At 53.6% G+C, this 15084-nt stretch overlaps 1 pseudogene; it reads left to right on the top strand.

Annotated features, from left to right (window-relative positions):
- Window positions 1-386: 386 nt before the first annotated feature.
- On the top strand, window positions 387-1190 carry LOC148884097 (28S ribosomal RNA; annotated as a pseudogene; the record flags this gene model as incomplete).
- Between the last annotated feature and the right edge of the window lie 13894 nt (window positions 1191-15084).

Raw genomic sequence — 15084 nt, forward strand, 5'->3', positions numbered from 1 at the left:
TGGAACGGATTTGTTATCAGCCCGGGACGCCCAACCCGAAATGGTTCACAGTGGATCTACGTGAGAAGCGCGTATTTTTGCCCGTGACGCCTCTTTGTCTGGAAGATCGGGTGCATCCGTTCATTTATACACGAAGATGACGCTTACTCAATGGCCGAGGATAAACACGCCATTATGCCGCCCCCGTGGTCGATATTGGGTGAAGCCCCTCGAAGTACTGGACCCTGGGCCAGTACAGACCATTCAAATGCCTCGCCCGGCGGGCCGCCAGTCTGTAGCCAAATCCCTCGTCATCTAATTAGTGACGCTCATGAATGGATGAACGAGATTCCCACTGTCCCTACCCACACTCTAGCGAAACCACAGTCAAGGGAAGAGGCTTGGCGGAATCAGCAGGGAAAGAAGACCCTGTTGAGCTTGACTCTAGTCCGGCACTGTGAAGAGAATTAAGGGGTGGAGGATAAGTGGGAGACGCCGACCCCCGCTCCCCGCTAGGGGAGCGACCGGCGCCGCCGGCTAAATACCACTACTCCCTTCGTTTCCTCACTTACCCGGTGAGGCGGTAGGGAGAGCCCCACGCGGGGCTCTCGTTTCTGGCACCAAGCGCCCACCGGGGCACGACCCGCTCCAGGGACAGTGGCAGGTGGGGAGTTTCACTGGGGCAGTACACCTGTCAAACGGTAACGCAGGTGTCCTAAGGCGAGCTCAGGGAGGAGCAGAAGGGCAAAAGCTCGCTTGATCCAGACTTTCAGTATGAGTACAGACCGCGAAAGCGCGGCCTCACGATCCTTCTGGCGTTTTGGGTTTCAAACAGGAGGTGTCAGAAAAGTTACAACAGGGATAAAATAACTGGCTTGTGGCGGCCAAGCGTTCATAGCGATGTCGCTTTTTGATCCTTCGATGTCGGCTCTTCCTATCATTGTGAAGCAGAATTCACCAAGCGTTGGATTGTTCACCCACTAATAGGGAACGTGAGCTGGGTTTAGACCGTCGTGAGACAGGTTAGTTGATGTGTTGATGATGATGATGTGTTGTCGCGATAGCAATCTTGCTCAGTACGAGAGGAACCGCATGTTCAGACATTTGGTGCGTGTGTTTGGCTGAGGAGCCAATGGTGCGAGGCTGCCATCTGCAGGATTATGACTGAACGCCTCTAAGTCAGAATCCCGCCTACACGCGCCGATACCGTGGCGCCGGGGCCTCACGAGGTCCCCCCGTCGCGCGGAACGCCGCTCGACACTGGGCCGGGGTGCGCCCGGATGATGGGGGCCGGTCCGGTCGAGAGCCGGTCCCTAGACGCCGCCCTGGGAACCAGAGCCGGACCCCAGACACCGCCTGGGGAACTGCGTCAGCAGGAATGAGCTGGGGGGGTGACAGTGCTTCCCTGGAAGTGTTACAGTGGGGGTCTGCCGAGGTCTTCAAGCCGGCTTTCGAGCACCGTAGGCAAACAGCAACCAGATGATCTCGGCCTCGGTTTAATTAATTTTTTTCAAAGTGTTTGGGCTCCAGCAAGGCGGCGAGAGCCAGTCCCCAGATGCCGCCCAGGGAACCGCGTCAGAGAGGAATGAGCTGGGGGGTGACCCTGTTGAGCCTGACTCCAGTCTGGCATTGTGAAGACATAAGGGGTGTAGGATAAGTGGGAGACGCCGGCCCCCGCCAGAGAATCATCCTCCTGAACAAATTCTTCATGCCGAGGCTGTTCTACGCCGCAGCCATGAGACAGGCCCCCATCACAAGATTGAGAGGTATCGACAGGATAGTGAGGAGTGCTGTCAAGGATTGGCTTCACCTCAAGCGGAGCACCTGCAATGGATTCCTCTACTCCCGTGTCCAAGATTGGGGCCTGGGGATCACCAGATTGGAACAACACATACTGGTTAAGAGGCTGTGGCGCATGTGCTCCAGTGAGGACCACTGGACTCGCACCACAGCCCACGCAGTCACCGGACGGCCCACATGGGCACTGTGGCGGAAGCTGGCCGGGGGCGAGGGGAGGACCTCCCCACCATCACCGGCTCGGACCCTACCCCAGTACGGAAACCCCTGCTTGAGAGGTGTTGAAAACAGGTTCTGGGAACGCCTGGAGGTCCAGGGCCAGGGAGTTCCAGTGTTCAGAAGGGACAAGCTGACCAACTCCTGGATCAGGGACCATCTAATTAAAATCATCTGTCCCAAGCACTACATAAGGGCCATAGCACTGAGGGCCGGCAATGCCCTCCCAGCAGCCAAGGTAGGCAGGAGCAACCAAAAAGGCCCGGTTACATGTAGGGCGTGCAACCTCGCCTATGAGACACAGGCCCACGTGCTCTGCCACTGCATTGCGCTCAAGGACAACATCCTGAGACACAACAAGCTCTGTACCGCCCTAGTACAGAGAATGGTAGACCTGCAATGGATGGTTGATCGCAAAATGCTGGTGACCGATAGCAAGGGCAGGACCCTCAGGCTAGACATTGTAGGCATCAAGGGCGGGCTCCTGCTGGTCATATATGTGACAGTTAGGTATGAATCCAGCACCCGCACGCTAGCAGAGGCAGCGGAGATCCTTGGGGTACGTCGACAGATGGGCAGAGTCTTGGTTTTCGGTTTCCCACTGGGGGCGCGGAGTAAGTGGCCCACGTGCAACGACGTGGTCCTCCGGACAATCGGCCTTAAGGGGGACCGGTTGACCCACTTTGCCAAATACATTAGCAGGCGCGCCTTGCTTCACTCGGTCAACATACTGAACTAGTTCAACTCCCTTTTGAAACACATATGAAAAAAACCTGTCCCTAAGGGGAAAGGAGATCCGGAGATGGCAACGGTGGTGGTAGCAAATATTTGAGCTATACCGGTGACCGGAGGAGCACTGGCAAACGGGTACACGGTTGCGTGAGGCCCTGAAAGTGACCGTTGGTTGGTGATCGATCATGGAATTGACAGATCTGGCGGGTGAGGCGCCGGCGGGCGCAGACGGGTCTGGGCCAGGTGATTCTGGGAACAGGTCACCTGCAAAGCCCACGCCCGGCGTGCAGTCACGCTCCGCCAACTGTGGTGATGCTGTGCGGACGCGGGGGTGGGGTGGCGGCCGGCGTCATGGGCGCAGGCGGCGTCGGGTGCCATGGGCGCCGGCGGGTCTGTTTTCCGGTAATTCTGGGAACAGGTCACCCGGCGCGGGGGGGCGAGCCTGCGCGGGGTTCTCGTTTCTGGTTCCAAGTGCTCATGCGGGGGCGCTCGCCGCAGTGTACCGGGCGCGACCCACTCCGGGGACAGTGGCAGGTGGGGAGTTTGACTGGTGCGGTACACCTGTCAAACAGTAACGCAGGTGTCTTAAGGCGAGCTCAGGGAGAACGGAAACCTCCTGAGGAGCAGAAGCTCGCTTGATCCAGATTTTCAGTATGAGTACGGACTGCGATCCTTTTGGCGTTTTGGGTTTCAAGCAGGGAGTGTTAGAATTTAGGTAAATCCACCTCAGTCTTTGCGCTACATGCACATTCCATGGCTAACTCGCCGCATGCACACAGGTGTCGGGGGTCAACGATGCGGCCCCAGGGCGGGCTCTTAGTCCCTCCTTCCTCCCCACCGGCCCACACAGTGGGAGGTGCACGCCCAGGAAGCAGAGTGTACTAAAGGCAAATCCAATAAAAGCCTCTCGGAATCCTGCTGGCCATGTGTTCATTGTGTGGTGTCAACTAACATGGGGGTGAGAGCACGAGACTCGGCACGACCGCTACTAACCCCCACCCTCCCCCCTGACAGGATGAGCAACGAGGACACCGGATTGAACCTGCATGGCCAGCCCAAAAAGAGGCCATGAACCACAACGAGCGCGCACCTGCCGCGACCCAAGTGGAGAAGGACAGTTGTAGGGCCCTGGGCCCCCACATCGGACACGGGCGATCCGAGCCAGGCTACAAGCGTAATAATTGCAAATCCAGGGCCCGCACCAAGCACCTTGTGCCGGCCAATGGCCGCGGGGCATGGGAACGTTCCGGGCACCCAGGCCCCCTCATCGTTAAAATTACACTACCCCGATATAACCTAGCCTGCCCCATCTGTGGGCAAAGTGATATGTGCATCATGGTGCTCGATGGACACATGATAATCAAACACAGCAACGCCACGGCCCTGTTCGTCTGCCGGAAATGCAGCAAGATGTCTGAGAAATGCCACCCCATCACTTGCCACTTCCCCAAGTGCATCACCCGGAAGCCCGCAGCCGTGGGGGCACTAGGGTGCACGAGGTGCCCACGGCAGTTTTACACAAAGAGGGGAGTCTTGCAACACATGAGGCACGTTCACCCGGTGGAATGGGCCCGCCTCAAAGGCCGCAACCCGGAATCCGGAAGGAACTGGTCCCCCGACTCCAGGGAACTCCTCCAAAGCACGGTTAGGCCCCTCGGCGAAACCAGGGAAGCATTTCAGCGGGTGGCTGAGGAGTTGGGAGGACGTCTCAGTCTGTCAGGTGCGTAGAGAATGGACGATCCTCAAGCAGACACAACTTGCCATCAAGGTCCGGAGAAACTCCCTCTGGCCGATGCTGAAACAATCGGTGGGGCCCCGCCCCAGGGAGCGCCAACCTCCCCTCGCGCAGGCAAAAGTGAGTTTCCTTGAGAAAGTGATGGAATCGATTGGAGGCGACACAATGTCCGGCAGAGATGAGTCAGCTGCCCTGAGGTCCGCATCAGGGAGGTGAAGCGCTCATCCACTGCCCCAGCATGGCCCAAGCGTCACGCCACCGCTTATGGTGAAATGCTGGCACAGAAAAGGGGGAGCAGGGACTACTACATATACTATCAGTCGCTTTACTGTACTGACCAACAACGTCTCGCGAAGGCCATCTTGGATGGGCAGGACCTCCTCAAATGAGCCCTACCGATGGAGGTAGTGGAAGCCCACTTCCGAGACCGGTGGTGTGACTGGGCCGGTTCCGCTCCGGCGTGATAGCCAAGAATGACCTCTTATGTGCACCTGTCTGGCCGCTGGAAGCCCTTTGGAACCTTGAGACGATGAAAAACAACTCCACCCCAGGGCCGGATGGGATCACCAAGAAGAAACTCCCTGACCACGATCCACATGGTACCGCGCTGGCCGCCCTCTTCACCTCGTGGCTCGTACACGGAGCCATTCCGACCTCCGTCAAGGTATGTCGGACCACACTCATTCCTAAGTCCCAGGACCCAGGTGAGATCGGCAAGGTGACCAACTGGAGGCCAATTACAATCAGCTCCATCCTCATGAGGCTCTTTATGAAGATCATGACCAAGAGGCTGAGCCGGGCCTGCCCGATACACCTCAGGCAGAAGGGGTTCTCGCGGAGCACTGATGGACGTGGCGAAAACCAAACCATCCTGGACTACATCATTAGGAAAACCACCCACAATAGGAAGGACCTGGTGGTAGTGCTCTTTGAGTGGTGTCGCTCTATGGGGTATGGGGGGCCACGAGCACGAGGACACGATAGCTAACCCTCTCTTCAATGCCCCCAGAACCATGGCCTCCAGTAGTGGAATGAGGCGGCGTAAGAGGTCCGGGGAGGAGCCCAAGGCCGAGGCGCACAGAACCCTCGTCGCCCGGGGAAGAGGAGAGAGGCGAGAGGCCCAGGGTCCCCGCACCTGTAGGGGGTCGTAAGGACCGCGAAGAGGGCAACACTACCGAAACTCCACTACCCATCCCCTCCACCTCGGGGTGCCGGGGAGTTGGTAGGAGCGCGAGGGGGGCACCGGGAGTGCGAGACCCCATCCTCGTAAGGATCATTATACCTAGACTTGATAAGGCATGTCCACTGTGCGGGCAGCTCCTGGAGGGATTACTAACAGTGGTCAAGCACTTCAAGATTAAGCACGCTAAGGCGGAGGTACGATTCGTGTGTCGGAAGTGTGGCAAGACATCCTCCATGTGTCACCCCATCACGTGCCACATACCCAAATGCAGGCCGTTTCAGACTCGGCGGCCAGGAGGCCGCCGAGTCTGAAACATTCACATGCTCATGGTGTCCACGCGGATTTCCCACCAAGATCGGTGCTTCCCAGCACATGAGACACGCCCACCCGACCGAGTGGTCCCACCTTCGGAAGGCCCGCGCCCCAAGACCGAGGTGGTCATGGTCCCCTGCTTCCAGGGAGTATGTCAGAGACAGGATCCTGACCCTAAGAATGGACAGCGGAGCCTTCGAGAGGGTGGCCAGGGAACTAAGCAAGCACCTCACGGGAGTTCAGCTGCGCCGAGAATGGGCCACCATGGGGTCGACCATTCGTGATCACAGCGAACTCCTGTGGGGCAGGTTGAAGACCGCACTAGAAATGAGCGTGAGGCCCCCCCGGCTCCCAGCTACTCAGGCCAAGGAGGAATTCCTGCAAAAGATGATTGAAGCAATCGACGGAGAAGGGGAACCTCAGGCCAGAGAGATCGACGTGGCTGCTCGCTCCTTTACGGAAGATATCGAACTGGCGGTAGCGGGGCTGGTCGGGAAGATGGGGCGCCCCCCCCCCCCTAGCTCCCAGGGTTCCAGAAGGCGTAGCATAACCAGCCAGAGTGTCGGAGTCCCACCCGAACCAAAGAGGAAGAGGGTCGATGAATACTGATACCACCAGTCCATGTACATCAAGGACCTACGCTGACTCACCACCACCATCCTTGACGGACGCAGTTGCTCCATATGCCCCATCCCGATGGGGGAAATAGAAGATCACTTCCGGGAGCGGTGGAGTGACCTCCAGAGGTTCAGGAAGCTCGGCCGGTTCCGAGCCGACATGATCACCGATAACGGGGTCCTATATAAACCCAACCGCCCTCCTGCAGTTTTAAGGAACCTCAAGGAGATGAGGTGAAACTCGGCTCCGGGGCCGGACGGCATTACGGTAGGGAAGCTCATGAACCACGACAAAGGTGGGGTGGCGACAGCTGAGGTACTAAACATATGGCTGATGCGAGGATCCATCCCAGCATCTGTTAAAGACTGCCGCACCACGCTGATACCCAAATCCTCGGACCCCACTGAAAAGAAGAAAACGTCCAATTGGAGGCCTATCACCATCGGCTCTGTCTTCATGAGGCTCTTCATGAGGATAGTGGCGATGAGGCTGGGCCAGGCATGCCTGTACATCCCCGGCAGAAGGGCTTCCTAAAGAGCGCCAACGGATGTGGGGAGAACCTCACAACATTGGATTTTATCATAAACCGGATGGTCCAGAGGAAAGGGGACTTAGGGATCATCTTCGTGGACTTTGCCAGGGCCTTCGACTCGGTCAGCCACCGCCATATCCTGAAGGCGCTCAGCCGTATAGGGGTCGATAAACACGTCCGGGCCCTGGTCAATGATGCGTACCATGACTGCACCACGAGGATCGTTACTAGAAGCAATGAGTCGGGTCCAATCAAGATGGAGAGTGGCGTCAAGCAGGGGGACCCCATGTCTCCACTGCTGTTTAACTTGGCCTTGGACCCACTCATAGCTTCTCTTGAGCGGGGGGGTTCGGCTTGGACTGGGACGGGCACAAGCTGGCCGCCTTGGCATTCGCTGACAATCTAGTGGTGGTCAGCGGAACCTACTGGGAGCCCAGTTGGCGTTGCTGGATAAGTTCTGCAACTACACTGGGCTCGCAGTCCAGCCGAAGAAATGCTGGGGATTCGGGTTAGCGGACGGGAGGATATCCAGCGCCCCCCCTGGTCGATGGCCGATGCTTCGATCTCAATGGTGGAAGCCGGAGCATCGATCCCGTACCTGGGAGTGAGTATAGGCCCGACAAAGGGGATCGTATACCAAAATGTCCTTGGCCAGACCCAGGCATGGCTGAAGGCAGTGGGGGACGCTCCATTAAAGCCAGCCCAAAAGTTGAACACGCGGGTCCGGGGAGAACATGCAAACACCACACAGGGAGGCTGGACCGAGATGCGAACCCACGACCTCTGCACTGTGAAGCCGGTGTGCTAACCACTCGACTACCGGGCCGCCCGATTTGGGATATTGGGTTTCTCCCAAAAACAATACATTTAAAATATAAGCCAAAGGATGTTTGACAGTCTGCAAAGCTCCGGCCGGGAGCTCCTAGAACTGAATTGTTGGACATTTGCAGTGAGGTTGAGAGATCAGCGACGGAGGTGATCTCTGCCACTCGAGGGGCCCTCTCATTAGGAGAGGCTACAACCCTCACCCACCAACAGGGGAAAGGGGAGTTAAACAGGGACCCCTAAATGCTTTGGAAGTTCACGTTTGGAGTGAAATGTATCTATTTTTTTGTGTTTTACCGTTATTATTGTTTGTAATTATATAGTGATCGGTGACACGTGGGTTACAAAAGAAAAAGCTAAGAATTACAACACAAGATAGAAATATTAAAGTGGTGCCATTAAATGTCAACTGAATCAACAACCCAGTAAAAAGGGGGAAACTGTTGACAAAACTATGAAAGGAAGAGATACAAGTCATTTTTCTACAAGAAACACACCTAACATCGCAATAACATGAGAAATTTAAGATATGGATACACTAATACATTCTATAGTTCATTTAAAGAAAGCCACAGGAGAGGGGTGGCTTGTTGGATTATTTTTATCGTTCGCCCTTGGTTCATTGCTTGGACGGGTGTTGATGGAGATCGATGGTTAAATCATCAGGGAGCCAGGTCTTGAACAGAAAATTGATTTAATTGGAAGAGCACGGGGCATCGCGGTGTGGACGGAGGAACGAGCATGGCGAGAGAGGGAGCAGGAGAGAGAGAGAGAGAGACGAACGGGCTGAAGGAGTATTTATGAGGCGCATAGTAATGACGCGACAGGATGTGACGTAATGAAAATGCGACATCGTGTAGGCAAGATATGACGTATGAGGAAGTTCAAAATGTAAACAAAGACTACAGAGCGATGTTTAGAGATGTTTGTATGGCTAATTACCCTAACAGATAATTACAAACAATATTGTTGGAAGAACTAAAAGAACACTCTCCTAAAAGAACACTACGCTTTACAATAAAAAAAACATAAGCTGGACGAAAAAAAACCATCAAATATGACCACGAATCGTAAAATAGCTGAAGTACACCACAATTTTAAACGGGTGAGTTTTAGACGTGGCGTTTGAAATTAGGGAGTCAATATTTATCATAATACATTTTGTTGGAAGCTCCTTGACTCATTTTATTTGCAATGTTGTTTCATTTCTGTCATAACGCGCATCTCGGCGAGTTTCGAGCGAGCTAATTTTTATTCGCTAGCTGGCTATCTATCTAGCTATTTGAGTTACTGGCAAGTTAGCGTTAGTTTATGCATTTCAGTATTAAGTTAAACCTTTTCCGAATAGCTCATAAAAGTTACAACATATACTTATGCGATATTTCTTCCATGATGTAGAAGGTGCTTTCAAGATGGAGGCGACCACGTTGTGTCGAGCACACGAAGGAGACTGTTGAGATCTTCAGCGCTTTCGCAATGCATTTGGGAGAATAAAGAGTCGAGAAGGTCCTCTTGTTTAGATCATACAAGTAGGATATTTGCTGGAGCACAGACAGCAACCGCTGCGTTCATCGACGTACGAAAAGTCACACACATATACATAAACTGGTTTTTATCGCTGTCAAGTCACGTTATGCCGTGAAGTGGCTGGGTTGCCAGATCAGCTCAGTATTACAGCATTACACAAAATGAGGATACAATGTAACTTTCTTACCACCCCCACTTATACTCTGTTTGCTGTAATGTAAACCTAGATACATAGAACAATGTGACCTCTGTCTTACACATTTCCGCTTCCAAAAACAATGGGTGTAAACTCTCAAATACAATTGTTTTTGCGTAGTGGTAGTCATCAATAATGAAATCATCGTTCCATATGATTTTGATTACCTTGTCACTTCTTCACTCTTTGGCATACATATAATAATCACCTGGGTTATACTCATCGGTTAAATAATCATGTAATACCTTGTTCCCGTTTCGGCCAGATTGTTTTAAACCGTAAAGTGGTTTTTCTAGTTTGTAAACTAGACCATCATCCTTTTCTCCATTTTCCAGAGCTGCTTTTTGAAGCACCACTCTCATACCTGTTTGATTGGCTGTTGGTGAAAACGTCTCTCCATAGTCTGTTTTCCACCTGGCTCTTGCCCTTTGCTACAAATCGTGCTTTGTATTTGTCTCTGACATCTACATCACGTTTGATAGCATATACCCATTTACCACCCACTGTTTTCTTGCCCTCGGGTAGTGTTGTTACAGTAAATGTATTGTTGTCATTTAATGACTGAATTTTCTCATCCATGGCTTTTGCCCATTCTTGAGAATAATTTGATCTCATTGCCTCTGCACATGTTTGCGGAACACCACACACAGCTCTGTAACAGTAGTCCACTGTGGTGTGTGCCTCATTCTTATCGCTATACTCAACCACGAAATCATCAAAGTGACTAGGTTTCTTTCTTTCCCTAGTAGGATACCTTCTTTTTTCAGGTTCATCATTTGTGTCACTTTGTCGTGTGAGTTTATGTTCATTTGGCCTAATCTCTGTGACTTGGGCTCTCTTATTAGGCTCCTGAAAGACCTCACTAGTCTTAGGCCTTAATCTCATGCCATAATATGTGTTTTCATCTGTTTAATTTATCTGTGTCTCTTTCTCAATATGTAAATAGTACAACTTTCCATAAACATGTATATCATATTTTGTCCCACCTTTCGTAATCAGTGAATTTTTACCTTCCTTAAATATCACTGTTGCCCTGTTGGTGGTTGCTTTCTTTACAGACAAAATGTCTTGGGGGGTATGAAGTAATGTATAAAGTGTCTTTCAGGGTTGCTTTATGTCTTTGTTCTTTGATGTCAATCAAAGAGACCTCAGCATCTCCCCTTTTCTGTGCGACTCCGCTGCATTGTGTGCCGTCCGCCAGCTCCACGCGGTGTCTTTCCGGTCTGAACGTGCTGTCGAAATTCTTGAACATGGTCACATCGGTGATGATATGCGAAGTGGCTCCCGTGTCCACCATCAATCCTCTCTCTCAGATGTCGTGACCCAACTGCTCCCTGGTTCTGGTCTTGCTGTCCCTCATCTTGAGCACGATGTCGGTGTCGCCGTCTTCTGACGCTTTACTGGCGTGATCTCGTCTGTCCTTGTCCTTACGCCTGCACGTTGCGTCTTTGTGTGTCTTGCTTTTGCAATGACTGCACCATGTCTTCTGTCGACATTCTTTTGCTTTGTGGCCTTTGATCCCACACTTGAAACACACTATGTTTGAGTCATCACTGTGCTGGTCACGGGTGTTGGTTTTGGTGGTTTGTCGTCCACTACGACTGTGTCTTCATCACACTGTCCCATGACTCGGTGTTCAATTTCTCAGTTGCTTCAAAACTCCTTAGCTTCGTCTTGAAATCTGCAAACTTGATTTCATCATTTGAATGCGTCACATGTATTGTGAATGGCTTGAAACTTGCTGGTAGTCCTTTTAATACCATGGCAACAAGTAGTCCATCTCCTAAAGTTTCTCCCGCATTTCGGAGTGCTTTGTCTGTCACACTTTCATCGTTCCTCTTTTGAAGCGACGTGAGTGTGGTGTACATATTTATTATCCGCGGTTTTCCTTTCCCGGCATAATATTCTCTCAATATCTTCAAAGATTTTCCTCCATCATCAGGCGCATCTCTCATTATTAGTGAGAGGCTCTTGTCATCAAGCATATTTATCAATTCGGCGTACGCATCTGCATTTTTCTCTGCATCCGTAGCCATTTCGGAACTCGTCGCCGGCTCACTTAGCACCATCTTCTTCAGTCCCAACAAATGAAAATGTCCAAGCATTTTTGTTTCCCATATCTCGTTCTTATCTTCATCTCCGTCGAATGCCAGTCGAAGGTGCCTGCTTGCCCTTCCTTGACCCATCTTGACCGCTGTTTAGCCGGTTAGAGATAGCCTTGTTTGCTCGCCGCTCTTTCAAGTCTGGATACACTTCTGGCTTCACTTTATCTCCCAAACATCTCCTGGGCCCATAACCTGTTGAGATCTTCAGCGCTTTCGCGATGCATTTGGGAGAATAAAGAGTCAAGATGGTCCTCTTGTTTAGATCATACAAGTAGGATATTTATTTGCCGGAGCACATACAGCAACCGCTGCGTTCATCGTCGTACGAGAAGTCCAAACACAACTAACCAAGTCTGTCAATTCCACAGTTTCTCAATATTCCCGCCAGCAGTGCGAGATCCCTCGCCCGTCATCTCCATTGTTGGTAATTTATGGGGACCCACAGGTCGAAGGAACCGTCCACCGTGCCGTGGCCGTTAGGGGCCCTCCGTGGCGGGTGCCCCACTCCAATTCGATTGCTTACCAAGTCCGTCAGTTCCACAGTTTCTGAACATTCCCGCCAGCGGTGCGAGACCCCTCGCCCGCCATCTCTATTGTTAGTTCCTTATGGGGACCCACAGGTCGAAGGAACCATCCTCCGTGCCGTGGCCGGCAGGGGCCCTCCGTGGCAGGTGCCCCACTCCGATTCGATTGCTTGGCAAGTCCGTCAATTCCATAGTTCTTCAACATTCCCGCCAGCAGTGCGAGACCCCTCGCCCGCCATCTCTCTTTGGTTCATGCGGCTTCCACCGTTGCCATGAATATTTGCTACCACCACCAAACACCCTCGTGCCACCTGCCCAGAGGGCAGCGGGTTTTTTTCTTTTTTTTGTCGCCACCCCTCTCTTCCCAACATTGTTGGTATCCTCTGGGGACCCACAGGTCGAAAGAACCGTCCGCCGTGCCGTGGCCGGCAGGGGCCCTCCGTCACCACTCAGTCACCTGCCCGATTCGTCATTTCCAAGTTTCGTATCATTCCCGCGGCAGTGCAAGACCGCACGCCGGCACGACCCAAGTCCCACGTCCAGCGACCTGTTCCCAGAGTCACCAGACCTAGACCCATCCGAGCTATCTCGCCCTCGCTCAGTCATCCTACCCACCACTCTGTCATTGCTTGACGGCAGTTAACTTAGTCTCAACCGCCTTACTCTAGTCGGCACTTGTGCTCCTATGGCACCCTTCATCGATCAGTGGCGGTTAGCCCCTTAGTATTCATGCGGCCCCGTCATCTGGTTCCGACTCAAAAGAGCCGAGGGCCACTGTTCCTCACGAATCCAGGCACCCCCAGAAGCGTCTCCACCATTACCCGTGCCCCGTGGGTACCGTCATTTCCCATCTCCCGCACCTGAATGCCATCAAACTGACAGTCCGAGCACTGGGTGGAGACCGCATCGCTTCACCACCCACTACGGGTGTTCACGACGTTATGACTTCCGGGGCGTCTCCGCCATTACCTCACGAGAAAGCCGTCACCGCGATACCCCGACCCAAGTACCGTCCCCATGACGCTCCCGGCGCTGGGTGCAAACCACATCGTTACGGAGCCCGCCTTGGGCCCTCACGACGCTAAGACGTCAAAGGCATTCCCGCCATTACCCGCGCTGTAGGAGTTCAGCCAGTCCCCGACACTCAACCTGAATATCGTCACCCTGACATCCCGAGCGCCGGGCGGGAACCGCACAGCTTCATCACCCGCTATGGGCCTTTACGGTGCTGTGACGTTGGGGGATGCTTCCGCCATTACCCACACTTTCCAAGCATCAACATACTGACCCTCCAAGCGCCGGGCGCTTGGAGGGTCAGTATGGTCAGTAGGGTCATCACACATCGCTTCATCACCCACCGTGGGTCCTCACAATGCTGCGACACATTGGGCGTTCCCGCCATTGCCCACGTCCTAGGAATATCACCACATAGACATTCAACGCCGGGCGGGAACCACGTCGTATCATAACCCAGTCTGGGTCCTTGCGACACTGAACGGCTTTTACTCTTGCCGCTCCTTAGATACCAGGCATGTTCCCGCCATTACTCACACTCAGAGGGCCAATTTGACGACCCTCGAGCACCGGGCGGGAACCACATCGCTTCGACCACCGCCTTGGGTCCCCACATTGCTGACAGAACGTGCTCCCGCCGTTACCCGCGCCACAAGCATCGACCTTTAATGCTCAAGCGCCGGGCGGGAACTGCATCACTGCTTCACCCGCTACAGGTGTTTACGACGCGCGTGCTCCGGGGCCGTTCCTGCCGATGCTGTGGCTGGTGGGATGCTACTGCCATTACCCGCGTATCTCGTAGGCATCACATCCAGATGCCCCGAGCGCTGGGTGGTAACCACACCGGTTCTTCACCCATCCAGGGTGATAACTGTGCTCGTGACTTCGGGGTAGATTTTCTTAAATTCTGACACCTCCTGCTTGAAACCCAAAACGCCAGAAGGATCGTGAGGCCGCGCTTTCGTGGTCCGTATTCATACTGAAAATCTCGATCAAGCGAGCTTTTGCCCTTCTGCTCCTTGGGAGGTTTCCGTCCTCCCTGAGCTCGCCTTAGGACACCTGCGTTACCGTTTGACAGGTGTACCGCCCCAGTCAAACTCCCCACCTGCCCCTGTCCCCAGAGCGGGTCGCACCCGGAACGTTGCAGCGGGCGCCCCCGAATGGCGCTTGGTGCCAGAAACGAGAGCCCAGCGTGGGGCTCTCCCTTCCGCCTCACCGGGTAAGTGAGGAAACGAGTGGAAAGCCGAAAACCAACCAAACCCTGTCTATTTGACGCAATACGCAAAGGATTTGGGCCGCCTCAGTATATTTGGCAACCTTTTCTCTGGAAGCCATAGATAACTTACGGCCGGCGGACTCGTACCTGACTGTGACATCAATGAGCACTAGGAGCTGGCCCTTGGCTCCCACAATGTCCATCCTGAGGGTCTTACCTGCGCTGTCGGTCATTACTACCTCACTCTCAACTACCCATCGTAGACTGGTCATCTTCAGAACCAGGTCCGTACACAACTTATTGTGCCTACGAATAATGTTCTCTTTGAGTGCTGTACAGTGGCCGAGCACGTGGCCTTGGGATTCAGGGGCGAGGTTGCCCGCCCTGCAGGTGATCAGGCCCATGTGGCCGCCCCCACCTACCTTAAACTCAGTGAGGGTGTTTGTGGCCCTCCCAGTCAATCCCGCAGCCACCTCATTCTAGGGAGGCAACGAGCGGATCGAGGGCCAGGTTGAAGAGGAAGGGAGACATAGGGTCAGCCTGCTTCACCCCTACTTCCATCGCCAAGTCTTT

This window comes from Hippocampus bargibanti, linkage group LG19, assembly GCF_051943395.1.
Source record: "Hippocampus bargibanti isolate YZ-2025 linkage group LG19, ASM5194339v1, whole genome shotgun sequence".
Taxonomy (NCBI): Eukaryota; Metazoa; Chordata; class Actinopteri; order Syngnathiformes; family Syngnathidae; genus Hippocampus; species Hippocampus bargibanti.